The sequence below is a fragment of the Anas acuta genome, chromosome 4 (assembly GCF_963932015.1).
Source record: "Anas acuta chromosome 4, bAnaAcu1.1, whole genome shotgun sequence".
In the NCBI taxonomy this organism is placed as follows: domain Eukaryota; kingdom Metazoa; phylum Chordata; class Aves; order Anseriformes; family Anatidae; genus Anas; species Anas acuta.
Genome location: NC_088982.1, coordinates 64,146,352 through 64,157,894, shown reverse-complemented (window position 1 = coordinate 64,157,894; position 11,543 = coordinate 64,146,352). Strand labels below are relative to the sequence as shown.

The 11,543-nt window shown below is 36.3% G+C and overlaps 1 long non-coding RNA gene across 1 annotated transcript; it reads left to right on the top strand.

Annotated features, from left to right (window-relative positions):
• The first annotated feature begins 2,533 nt into the window (after positions 1-2,533).
• Positions 2,534-4,233, top strand: LOC137855279 (uncharacterized). Its single transcript, XR_011095666.1, has 4 exons — positions 2,534-2,666; positions 3,028-3,121; positions 3,523-3,597; positions 4,033-4,233. It is a non-coding gene; the product is annotated as an uncharacterized lncRNA (long non-coding RNA).
• Positions 4,234-11,543: the final 7,310 nt, after the last annotated feature.

Sequence of the window (11,543 nt, the reverse complement as noted above, 5' to 3'; positions counted from 1 at the left end):
ACAAAGACTTTAAAGTGGGAAAGATAATTAAGGCCCTCAGGAATACATAAATGTCTCTGGGAACAAGGTCCCCTGATAGATAAAATTACAGGCAACAAACTTCAGGTCCCCTATTTTAACTCCTAATAAATTCTGCATGCTGAGCTTGAGGATTATTTTTTTTTCCCCCCAAAGTCATCATATAACTCTATTATCATACCTAGAACAGCACTATATTCCTGGCAAGTAAACAGTTATCCTTTCATAGCCTGTGCTTTCCTGCCTCCTCTGGGCACAGTTTCATTTTTATCTGACAAACTCAAGACTTCTCTCACATCAGCAACTTGCATTGTTAGGCTTTGTTATTGATACTTTCCTACTAGAATGAGAAATAACTTTATTGAAAACATTCATTCTCTTTGGCAAGACATAAAAGACACAGTACAGCTAGTGCTGCTAGTGGCATTAGCTCATGAGTTCTGTCTCTCTGACACATCACTTTCTTCAAAAGGGCAGCAAAATATTGGCAACCCTAGACTATCATATTTTTTAACACACACACACAAAACTGTTGATATTTTTTCTCAAAGAAAGGAATTAATATTGCTTGTAGCCATACCTTGTTTCATGTTAATTTTTCTAAGTCCACATGACTTTTGTTTTTCAAACTCAAAACTCTTTAAAGACCACAGCATCCTCACTGCATTTGGAATCTTGCAGATGATTCTGTTCTATGCAGAAAGGTATTTCTTCTATAAAAATGACAATAATGAATAAGCTCTTCTTAATCATTTAGTTTCCTGTGCTGAAGTCCTTCAAAATCCTAAAGCATTCCCAAGATGAAAAAATGCAAAAAAAAAAAAAAAAAAAAGCTCTATATGTTCTGTTATTTGGTATTTCTGTGTGACCAACTTACAGCAAACTGATTTAACTATATTGTCAGAAAGGATGAAGCTCCACACTTCATTAAATTATTCCAGGTTGGTTGCCAGAAAGAATCAAGAAGACAAAAGCAATTTTTGAAAACATATTTTAATGTTATTCTTAGTTCTATTTCCCTCTGCTTCATATTTCAGGAGATATTGTCAAACTAGCCCAATAAAACCTTATAAAAAAAAAAAAACACAATAGGGTCTTACTTGGAAAAGAATTTGCTCTCGGTAATGATATGGTAGGACAAGTAAAAGTAGGACAAGAGATTCTGTATCTTCTTGTACACAAATTGGACCAAACCCTTAAACATGCAGTCAGTATTAACTTTTCAATTCAAATGTCATATTTTTATAAGAAGTCATTTACAGTAAATATTGCTGCATAAACATTAAGAATACAAACTATTCCTCTTTCCGTTTCTTTTTCTTTTTTTTTTTTTTTTTCTTTAAATAGCAATTCAATTAGTCTCTGCAATGAAACTAAAAATGAAGATTAACCAGGGTCTTACATCCTTGACAGCTTTACAGGATTCTATCTAAATCCCCCTGGGCATTTCAATGATAAGCCTTCACAAGACTCCGGGGAAATTATTCTGGTTGTTGTTTCTATACAAAGTAGAGAATAGAAATCCTAGACAGCAGATTGACTCTGACTGTACATCTCATACTAGACAATCCTAACTCTCAGAGAGATTTTCAAAGAGAGAATATTGACTTACTGTCCCTATGTTGCAAACCAACAAGATGTAAAACATAGAACAAATTATGAGAAGGAGTTTATATCTGAGGCCAATTAAGGAGATACAGAATAAAGGTGATCCTAAAAAATCTTAATTTAATTTTTTTTTCATTTGTTTGCATCTTTTTCATTCAGAGTAGTCTGAAAATATTCTGACTTATCACATACTTGTCATCATATTTTTTATTCCTCAAAAGGATTTTACTGCAGAGCCCTGAGAGATGTATTTGAAAAATCCTCAAAGGCAGTATGAACACTGTTAATCTGAAAAGAAAAATGTAACTAATTCAGATCTTCAGCCAAACTCCTCCACTGGGTCCATAGCACTGCTCTCAGATCAGCAGCTGACCTGAAGTTTCATTTTATTTATTTATATATTTATTTACTTTAGCTTTTGTGCAGAATTGTTGTTTAGTAATACTGTCCCGAAGCATAAATATTGGCATAACTCTGGCTTTTGATCCAGTGCCTGATGTTTTGTCTTATGAATTCATTTACTCGCTTTTGGTATTTTATTTTATTTTATTTTATTTTATTTTATTTTATTTTATTTTATTTTATTTTATTTTATTTTATTTTATTTTATTTTATTTTATTTTATTTTATTTTATTTTGACATCAGGATGCTTGAAAAATAATTATTATTTTTAAGAGATTATTTTAAATGTAGACTGGCCATGTTCTCAGAGGTTGCATTACTTTACATGTTCTGCAGTTGACAGCATGGGAATATTTTCTGTGAGCTTAAATATGTTCTTTGTTGTTTTCAGGTGCTTTTGATTATTTCAGTTATGCCTAGTCAGGATTTTTATCCTTTCCATTGGCCACAGCTTTATTTTAAAGTCATTAATGCAACCAGCTACAACAAAGAGCCTACCTGCAGTGTTCTAGTTCTAATGACACTAGTTCCTAGCATCATTACAGTTTGTGTTTTAGGTTGTCCATATACAAGTTTTACTTTCTTAGGCACTTCATCTTACCTTCCCTAAATTCCTCTTATATTCTGAATCCATCTGGTAACTCAGTCACTGCATTCTGACATGGGCACTGGCATATATTTAAAGATTGAAATGATACCAATTTCCAAAATAATAGACAAAAGGAAGAATGATTACTCTTGTTGAAAGCCATCAATATTTCTAATGTGCAGATGGTTTTATTTCCTGTGAGGAAACAGCATTTTACACTTTCCTGCACTCTCCATCAGTAACAAAGCATGATGGAAGGAAGGCTGGTGAAGCTTTGCACTTCTTGTCGTATACCAAAGTTATAAATCAGACTGAATAAAATGAGATCCTGAACTTAGAACTTTAAGTTCAATAACTCTTCCAGCCCCAAATTACTTTAACTATTTATTTATTTTTTTTTTTAAATCAGCTGCTTCATGTGTGAGATTATTTGTGCAGAACTCCCTGCCAGATGGGAACATGCAAATTTGCTTGTCTTGCTGCAGCATCTGAGGTTGAAAGGTGTAAGGATACACCTGTTAGGTATGTTTGATAGTTACACTGGCCGTGGCTTTTTGCACTAGGTTTCAGTTCATACAGTTACTCCTTTGGAATAATCAGAAAGTAGCTCTAATATGCCAGCCTGTAATAGGGACCTGCAGTACAGGGGTATGTGGGAGATATCACCGATAAGCTGCTGCAGTTATTTCCTAGAAAAATCAATTATCTGCTCTGAGGTAACTACGGTCTCCTGGATAGATGAGAGAAAAATAGCAGCAGAAGAGGATTAATGGAGCAGTTAGTATAGTGCTGATTAGGCCTATGGCTTTTGGGTCTCAGTCTGGATCTGGCTAAAAGTAAGTAAAAGTCAACCCTACCCAAATAACAACCTAATAGATTTCTTTTTTTTTTTTTTTTTTTCCAGTGATAAAAGGAGCAGACCCTGCATAAAAACAAACAGACAAGCAAACAAACAAACAACCAAAAACTAGTGACCAAGGTATCTGCTATATTTTATGTAGTTCCGTAGTTCACTGTTTCCCAGAATATTAGTTTTACATTAAATAAGTCATAGAACTGCATAAAGTTTTCCTGCCATTCTCCCTTCTTCCCTCCACCATTAATATGAACCACTGTGAGGGTGAAAACCTTGTCCATTAGGCAAAAATTAACAGTAGAAACTACCAGCATAATGATTTGGAGTGAAGGACATACAGGCAACATTTCCCCAGACAGAGCGGACACCTGAGGATCAGGTATTTAACTTGGGTTTGTTTGAACTTTTGCAAAGCATAGAGGAAATCCAGCCCTTAGCACTGGCTGCTTTGCCAGTTCACAAACTCAAGGAATTCAGATGATCTCACGCTTTCCAACAGAGTGGGTGGTTATAAAGAAAAATATAAACTGCAGCAGTGGCCTTTTTCTCTTACCAAAGGATGAAGCCTTTCAATGTTTTGCACAAGGCCAAAGAGTTGTTTGTGACATTTAAGACCTGGAAATGGGGAGGAACTACACTAGGCACTAATATATGCTGTGTTACAGCATGTACTAACATTTAATTTCATGTGGATGTGTCGAAGCTGAGACTCAATATTTGCTAAACTCTTCCACTTGCTACTCCTCACATTAGGAATCATTCAACTAGTACCAACACAGCACGTAACAAACTGCAGCAGAGGACCAAGCAACATGGTGGTAGGATCAGTGTTGCAAACCGACAAATTAATCAGATGGTAAAAACAAATAAACAAACAAACAAACAAACAAACAAAAACCAACAAAACAGCTGCAACCAACCTGCAAATGAACAGCTGAAACTCCAGCTGAAATGCAGCAATTACTTCAGAAACCATTGCAGAGGGATATGGGCTGCTTCCTCTGCACACAGCCAAGACCAGCAAAACCCTCCAGACAACGTGGCACAAGCCAGACACTTTCTTGGTCCTGGTCTCAAACCTGCAGCCTATTCCAACTCTAGTTAGCACCAGCCCTCGGCTTGTACATTGCATCTTAGTGATACTAGTGACATTATAATTAAAAACCTAAGCAGAGTAAGAATATGAAACAAGATACTAGGAGTGTTGAAAACCACACACCAGGAAAGCACCTAGAAACCTATTCAACTGCAGCACTTACATTGCAACGAAAAGGTTATATTGCAACAAGAAAGCTATTGCTATGCCTGGATAAAGCATAGAAGTATGCATTTTGATGTATCTAGGTCAAAACAAATCAGAAGCATTAAGCATATACCAGACTAACTTTGGTCAAAGTATTCCAAACTCAAACTGTTTCCTGAAATTGTCAAGCTACAATGTGTGGTAGTGTTCAAAACAGTGTTACATGCTATATGCTTACAACATATTGAAATTAATTTGGAGACAATATATAAAGGACTAATTTATTTAGCCCTATTCACCATCTATTTGCATCAATGACACTTAAAACACTTAAATATATTATTCATTAGACTCTAGCAGCAGAGACTCAGAAGTGATTCCTTTATACACTCCACAGATGACTTCAGTAGCAGAGGCCTGGGAACAAGGCTCAAACCAAGCCTTTCATGCTATGTGTTGTTTTATTTAAGTGAAGCGCTGTCCCAGCCATTCATAAATTACTGATGCCTTGTACTCTCCAGTCCATCTGTTCCTGCAGGGCTGAAGGAGGGAAGGTGTTCACTGATTCATAGGCCTTTCAGCTTTTCCAGATCTCACCTTTTATATTTATCCCATGCCCTCACAATGTAGACCTGAGGAGGAAAATGTGGATGTGGATTTGCAAAAGGAAGTGCAGGTCTTCAGTTTAGCCTCAGTAAATGTTTAAGAACGATATTACTATGGAATCCGTATCCTAACTGTAATGAGCAAGCGGCCCAAATACTAACCAGGATCTGTTACTCATGCTTTGAGCATCCAGGAAAATCCCAAGGGTCCTGGTAAGAAATACCACAGAGCCAGTAACGTGCTGATGCAGATCACAGGGGTGTGTAGAAGGAGGTAAGAAAAACAGTTTATTCCAAACATCCCCATTAATTAACTGTCCACAGAAGAAATGGAAAGAGGTGGAGCAAGATATAAGCAAGCACTGGAAGTGTGAAAAAAAAAAAAAAAGAAAAAAAAAAAGAGGATTTCACAAGTCTCTGGAACTGCCAGGGGGAAATTTCTATTGCACAGAAAACTAAATACATACATAAATAAATCAGGCAAGACTTCTCTGCAATGCAGATAATTAAGCTTTGCCACCTGTAAGCTGAGGAACTGGCTATGTTCCTCTTACGAATGGAGGGGCAGAAGAAATAACAACTGCTGCTTACCAAAGGACACAAGATCCTCCCACCTAGTGCCACACTACACTGAACTCCAGACTCCACAGCAACCTACCCTGGGCTCTGTTAACACAGACTATAACCCTTTTCCCACATGTCAAAAGCAAGTGATTGGACGACACAAACTGAAATACAAGAGTAGAGCTTAGAAATTTGAACAAAGCATCCAGAACCATATTTTAAGCAGGTGTCAGTTATACAGGGTACATTAAGCTCTAAGATACAAAACAATATAGAGGATTCCCTGGAGTGCTAGAAGCGAAATCTTATTATGTGCTTGTAATCGAATACGCAGACATTATATGACTTTGTGTTTTCAGATGTGCTTTCAAACATACTTAACATAAATTAATGTTTAAAATCTATTAATTTAGTGGGAGCTGGGTATCCATATCTCTATGGGAAACCTGAAGTTTAAAGCTTTGTGCAAATTTGGTGGGTTGGTCCATTTTTGCCGGATAATAGCACTCTGCTCCTTGGCTGAGAGAAAAGTATATGTGAGAAGATGCCAGGAAATGTTATTTCTTTCTTGTTTGTCAATTCCCAATTATGTTCAATTCTGGAAGTTTTGCAGCTGGATAAAGACTGATTTTTATTTATTTATTTATGTATTTATTTATTTTATAGCAATGTACATTTTTCATTTCATATTTTTGTTTAATAAAATGGAATTAAAGTAATGTAAAATACAACTTCATATTGAGAAAGAACATACCCAGAACTTCTGAAAGAGGGAAAAGAGTTTTCAGGCCTTTCCTTCCACTGTCATTTTATCAGTATAAAGCTCAATCATTTGTAGGGATGTGGCAGTGTACTTCACATGATAGCAATGCAGACACGGTTCAGCAGCTTGTGCAAGTACACATTTATAAGGTTAAAGGAAGGCATTTATAGCCTTTTAATGTTTGAGATGATAGCTTCTGTTTAACATCAGTTGTAGTTTTCATCGAATCACTACATTGTGCTTTTCACTGCTGCATTCTTGCTTCCTTAGGAATCACATTGTCTGCGATTTAGGCAGTTATATGAGTTATATGCCGTGAATGATGCCATATGAAGAGGCAGCATCACAGTGAGAGTGGAGGGTAGCTTCCAGCTCTAGGCTGTTGTCTTTCTCCCCTTTCTTCTTTCTGTTGTTTTACTTTTCTGTCTTGGTTTTGCTTGCTTGGAAATCCCTGTGGTATGTGTTCAGAAAAGACTTAAGAGATCTTTTCAAACTTATCAAAATTTCTTCTAAAGTAAGAATAACGCTCAACACAAACTAAAGAAATTGCGTCCTCCCACAAGTCATCAAGTGATGCTCTTTCAGTGGCTGTATTTACCTATGTCACATATTCCTCTTTTAACAAATCTTCATCAATACTTTTCCTAATCCTTGACAATGCAGTGTCTCACCCCCTTCTTTCAAATTAAAGCTTTACCCCTTTGTTCTGTGTCTTCCTTACGTTGTATTAGATGGCCTTCCTTCCTCCTATCTCATGTAAATGGTAGAATATCCCAAGTTGGAAGGGACCCACAAAGATCATTAAGTCCAACTCGTAGCTCCACTTCTCAGAAGCAGATGCTGGAACCATGTTTTATTAACTAATTAATACATTTTAATTTTATTACTAATTAATTTTATTAACTAATTTATTAACATGCTTACACTACAGAAGGGCTTCCGTTACCTTTGATGTCACATATTATGAATGCTTTCTTCATCCTCTAATGATGTGATACTGAGTCAGAAAGACATACGGCTCTCTCCCTGATAGAATAATAGAACCAAATCAGGACAAACCTTTATTGTGTTTAGTAGATAGAAGGAAGTTTAGAAACTTTGGATGTGTAAATGATGACCCAGGCCCGGAGGATGTGTCTGAATATGCATATATGGACATGTAAATGACTTTGCTTAATATGCATGCCCAAATTGACTATTGACAAACATATGAAGAACCTGAAAGACCACCAGTACAAACAAATGCACATAATTGCTTTAACGAGTTCCAGGAAATAAGGAAATAGTGTGGATATATATATATATATATATATATATATTTGAAATTAAATGTATGTTTTGGTTGTATATAACCCTTGTAGCACACAATTCAGTGTGCAGGCTAAGTGGAGCGATCTCCTATGTGCCCAGTGCCACAATTAAAGAATGCCTGCTTGCTAAAACTCCAAATTGAGTCTTAGACAGTTTATTTGAAAGACTTTTACGGTAACTGATTAATATAGGGTTAAAATCAGAGTGAGCATCCCTAGGAACTCAAAGATCTTCTTCCTTGTTTATTTATAGGTAGATATAAATAATATTTCTTATACTGATTATTCTGTGAAAAAGACATTCTCCCTTCTTTAATTTAATTAGCTAATGCAGAGCTGAAGGTTGTCCAGCAGACACACAAAAAGATGCATCATCCTTCTTGAAATTAAAGAGCTGTGGGAGCAGGTAAACTGAAATTTGTTTACAATAAGTAATTACTCTTCTTTTTAACATATCTGTTGTGAAGTTGTCAGTTTCTTTGGAATATAGATGAGGTAATTTCAAAGTTAGCAGTTACTTTCTTACTAACTGATGAATAGGTGTTTGTGGGTTGCTAACTGGATAGCAGTTTTATTATTTATTTTCAATCTTTCTGTTAAAATTTATTTAAATTCCTTCTTGCAAGCTTATGGAGTGCCTGTACAATCTGTTTGCATGCTGGAGGCAAAATCCTTCTCAAAAAAAGATAACTTTGGTCTGGTTATTTGAAGATACTCAGGCAGTGAAGCAGTTGCATATACAGTCATACTGGATATTGCTGCTAACCTGAGGCAATTGTCACCCTTATGATGTATCATGTGGCTAATTTGCAAACATGGTTTGCAGCAGAAGTCCTAAAAGATCCTTTAGGATTCGAGTCCAAGAGGTGATACTGTCCTTTGTAAGGGAGAGCTTCCATTGTTAATTGCTTTAAGATTCGTTTTCAGCCTGTCCCTGGTTGTTGGTTCTGTTGTGGCCTGTTGTCTTCAGCAGAAGCTTTCTCATTCATGTGTGGCATAAGGAATATGTAAAGTCTCTCAAAGAAGACAGAAAACCTCCCTGTGATATATGTAAGTTTTGCATCAAGCCCTGAGCTCTTTCTTGACAGGTTTCTTGGTCTTTGCTGCCTGGGGTCCTTTGGCAGGCTTGGAGTCCTGTGAGAATGTAGGATTCTCTCAGTCTCTAAAGCAGGGAAATAAGTGAGGGTCATGGGGGAAATTAGAAGGTCTGATGTAATCACTCAAAAGTAGTGCATAGAAAGGCCATTTAGTAGTTGCCCTGTCAGAAGCTGCTTGGCTGATGAAAAGCAGGAGGGAGAACCGAAAGGCTTTGGCTTTAGTACCATTGAGAGTCAATGTTCATGCTGTTGTTTTCCAAGAGATGAGGCTTTTAGTGCAATTGGTCATGAATAACACAAACATCAAAAGGGGGAGATGGGTGTCGGCGGGTCCTGTTGAATGGGTCTCCCCAAGCATCTGGAATTCACTCAAAGAGCCTACTCTTATTTAATGCAACAAGAATCATAGAATCATTAGGGTTGGAAAAGATCTTCAGGACCATCCAGTCCAACTTAACAATATAAAATGCTTAAATACAACACCCAGAAACAAAAGCAAACATTATCTGATAGTTAACATAATAAAAGCAGAACATCTTTTCTATTTTATTAGCTCTTTCCAAATCAGTTTCAGCCATGTATTCCTGTTGATTAGTGAGGGTGATGGGTGACATGAAAAGGTTTGATGGCATCACTCAAGAGGAGTGAGTAAAAAGGCCAGAGTGATTTGGTAGTTGCCCTGTCAATAGCTACTTGGTTGGTGAAAAGCAAGTTTCATACTTTTTTTTGGTGACTTCAAAAATAGGATTACAATTTTGGATCAACGTTTTTTTTTCTTTTTTTCTTGAAATCTCTTGTGTGGGAAAATAAATGACAGGATTTTTATCTTGCCACGAACTGTGATCTCCAAAGAACAACAGCTTTAAGTATATGGATGGAATAACCAAGTTAATGAGATTATTATATTACTTTTGACGCTACATCCAAATGAAAAGCATTTTGCCACCATGACTAATCACAAGTAATTCACTTCTCTTGGGAATCTTCTGGTTGGATAGCAAAGCAAACAGAAATTATCTGCCATCCATTTAGACTTCTGAATAATCAGGTAGATTTTTAAAAGTGATGAGTGTTTCCTGGTGGACTTCATTCATATGCCTCAATATTTTCTAGAGACCCCAATGCTTGCAGCCCCAGTGGAGAATGAAAGAAAAGGACCATTTATTTCAGCAGGGCATTTTGAAAACCTATCACCCCTATTTTGTTGGCTAACGAAGAATTGAGATCCGTTGGAGATCTATCCAATGTGGGTTTTTAACACTTTGGAAAACTTGACTCTATTCAAATCTGTATTTAATTTGAGTGAATTTGGACCAGTTTTTCTTGTCAAACTTAAGAAATAATTCTATGACACAGGTGGATGTTTTTCTTTGTTGATATTTAATGAGGGAATAGAAGTAGAAAAGACTGAGGGATCTTGTGACACACAACAGTATTAAAACCATTGCAATCAAAGTGACACTAATTCTCAAATTTACATGTAAATCCATGCTATCCATCATTACAAAGTTTACATGAAGCAGTGAGCAGCTACATTTTCAGATTAAATAAGTAGGCTGCAGGCATGCTGCATGTTTTGTGATGATGGTGAGATATAAAAGACTGGTGATGTTGATTGCCATCTCAGAAAAAAAAAACATCCCTTGGGAAGATCTGAGGTTTCATTTTTGAGGGGAAACATTCACCTCTGCAGTAACACCATTTCTGCTATGGCAAAGCATCTACATATTCCAGTAAGCAGGTTTCCAAAATTATATCTTTAGTACATGCCTATCCCATTAGCACAGTCACCTTGTCATTTGTATCCCTGTAATGATCACTTCTGAAACATTTACACCCTGTGTTTGGCTGGCTGGTTGCTGCTTACTCAGAGGCAAGATTATTGATTGCAGGCGCTTATTAAGAAAGTATGAAGTAATAAGCCATAAGAGCTGTTGCTAATTCAGGAGGCAAAGCTGGCAATTATATAAGGATCAGGGGGATTATTATATACAGGGTCTGGGTAAATATGACTGATTGCTGTGGCACTGCTGCGATGACTGTTTGAATTAAAATGTATCATTATTGATTTTTTGTTGTTCCTTATTGCATTTTAAATCTACATCTTTTTAATGCAAACAGCCTATTCTACCCTGGAGCTAGAATATGCTACTGTAGTTTACTAATTTATGAATACCTCTCTGTTACAGTATTTTCATCTCTTGGTACAGGCTTTTGTTTCTTATTTTTCACTCTATTGCTGCTTTTTGAATGAGACACAAATCACATAACTTCCTCTTCCTTTGTTGCCACTGTCACGTTGCCTTTAAGGAGTTTTCCTCTAGTTATGAAAACACAATGAGGTGTTTGAAGGAATAGGTTTTTGTTGTTGTTATTATTATTTTTAGAGACATTTTTAATTTTCTTTCTTGTTTGACTTTTAGATCTCCCATGAATTGACCCTCATTTGAACTGAAAAAAAAGCAAAACAATCAAAAGAATACTTCA